This window comes from Equus quagga, chromosome 5 (genome assembly GCF_021613505.1).
Source record: "Equus quagga isolate Etosha38 chromosome 5, UCLA_HA_Equagga_1.0, whole genome shotgun sequence".
In the NCBI taxonomy this organism is placed as follows: domain Eukaryota; kingdom Metazoa; phylum Chordata; class Mammalia; order Perissodactyla; family Equidae; genus Equus; species Equus quagga.
In genome coordinates, this window is record NC_060271.1 from 82,636,380 (window position 1) to 82,638,598 (window position 2,219).

The following is a 2,219-nucleotide window of genomic DNA, read 5'->3' on the forward strand; positions in this document are numbered from 1 at the left end:
ATGTTGGCTGCCACAGCGTTAGAACCACCTCATCTAATGGCCTCCTGTTAAGTTAATTTTACGGCACATGTGTGGATGTGTGTCCGTGTCCATGCGTTAGAGTGTGTTTCTCAGGGACAGCGTCAGGAAACAGGAGCAATTGGATTATGCCAGGGTTTCTAATTTGAGCACATTGCGTACATGGTTCTACTATTTACTGTGACAGAAAAAACTGTGGACGATCAGGTTCGGGTGGGTGGGAATCACATACTCTTCTTAAGATATATTCAATTTGAGATGCTTATGGGACTTATAAGTGGAGATGTTAGAAAAGAAACTGTGTCTTTCCAGCATTTAACTCTGGGTCTGGAACAGAGCCAGTACTTACTCAATATTTGTTGAATGGATTTCAAGGAGGAAGACCTCTTCATATGAAAACGTATAAAGCTCCCTAGGTGTTTACTAATGCCTGAAAGTCACTCCAGCAGAGATCAAAGCTTTACTTTTATAGTCGGAAATGACAGTAAACAACAACCACTACAACAAACAAACAAATCACAAATTATGGTGAGATAACACATTCACTTAATTTACACTAAGGTATACATGACAAACACTGGAAGCTTCTTGAAAGCAGATTTCCATAGGTAGACTCTGGCATTGGAAGGGAAGATGGTGCTGATGTGTAAGTGCCTTGCAAGCGAGTTTTATTTAATAGAGTGTCTGCAGTAGCTAGCACAAGTGCTCAGTGAATGCTGTTTTGAGCTAGATGTTTAGGAAGAATTTTGCTCAAGGTCAATGCTGTTGCATTAAAGTGAATTTTGTGACTACAAGTTCTTCAGAGAATTTGAACATTGTCTGAAAGTCATTCACTTCCTACAACCACATCATATACACCCCATACTTTCTTGTCTTCTTAGCTTTATCTATTGAATGACTTCATATATATCAGAGTCACAGGACTACTCATACTACACTGAGCTGTGCAGAAAAAGTACAGGTGTTGTATTTGTAGGCTGGTTCAAAACTTAGTCCTGCGGGGTAAATTATCTTTTAGTTATTATTCAGATTCCTCCCTACACCTCTGTCTTCTCTGAAGATGGTGTCAGAGAAAAGGAGAAAGGTCTTCATAGCTTCTGGAAGAAGGGGTCTCCCCATGATTCTCCTTGAGTGAATGCTGACTGGTGTCCACTAAGATCTAGTTTAGCTGGCTGCTTCCTTGGGGCGTTCTGCAGCTGATGAATTTGTGGTATGTTTCATAGCTTGATCCTGTCCAGGGGCCTCTCCCTGTTGACTGGCCTCCTTTCGACTCTCCCTGCTTCTGCAGATCACTCTGAGTCCCTCTTAAGTCCTCCAAAGGGCTCCTGTACCAGGCCATCTACCACACAGCCTGTGGGCTACCCGAGCCTCCTGCAAGGCTCTGTGGCTCTCTATTCAGAGTCTGACACATGCACGTAGGACTACCTACCTTCCTCTCTCCATGCCCTTTCTTCTTCAGAGCTCCTAGGGGAAAGAGAGAGTTTTTCCTTGCCATCTTCTCCTTTTTCTCAAAAATGGTCCCTGTCTTCTTTATTTCAATGAAGCTAAAATGGAGAAGGGGTATGAGGCATAAGGAAGCATACATTGGAAAGTATTTCGAAAATATACGGGTTGTACATATTTGGAGTTTGTGAGTGCTGATGAGAGGCCCAAAGTAGTATAAAATAAGGCCGTGGAACATCTTGACATATTCTTGATGACAAAGTCCCTGCATCCAGAAGTAAGAAAATTGGCCTCTGGAGGAAAAATATCACATCTCTTCGCTCTTTTATTGCCATGTTGTCTTCATCAGCAAATAAAGGTCTTACTTTTCCAGTAACATAGACCAGAGCAACTAAGAAAATGAAATGGATTCAATTGAGCAAGTACTTACGGAGCCTACTATGTGTTCTGTACTCTGCTTGGTGCTGTGGAGGAGAAAAAAGATAAAAGGCACATTTACTATCCACAAATAGGCTACAGACTTCTTGGGGAGACACTATCCACACTTATGAAGCAGCTGGCTAATGAGACCAGTTGGGGTAGGATTGTTGGGGCAAGTGTGTGGCACAGACCTTGAATGCTAGAAGAAGTGAGGGGTGGGAGACCACTCTGGGCTTGGAGATCTCTAGATACAATGGTTCTTGCAGCAGGTGATGAGGAATGCTGTGTTGCAGACAGTCAGAGAGGTGTGGAAGGGAGGGTGTGAAAGGCAGGAAGGT

General features: G+C 43.0%; 1 long non-coding RNA gene across 1 annotated transcript; it reads right to left on the reverse strand.

Moving 5' to 3' along the window:
- Positions 1 to 459: 459 nt before the first annotated feature.
- Positions 460 to 1,927, reverse strand: LOC124239047 (uncharacterized). Its single transcript, XR_006888503.1, has 2 exons — positions 1,892 to 1,927; positions 460 to 1,562 (listed from the first exon to the last, which is right to left on the reverse strand). It is a non-coding gene; the product is annotated as an uncharacterized LOC124239047 (long non-coding RNA).
- Positions 1,928 to 2,219: the final 292 nt, after the last annotated feature.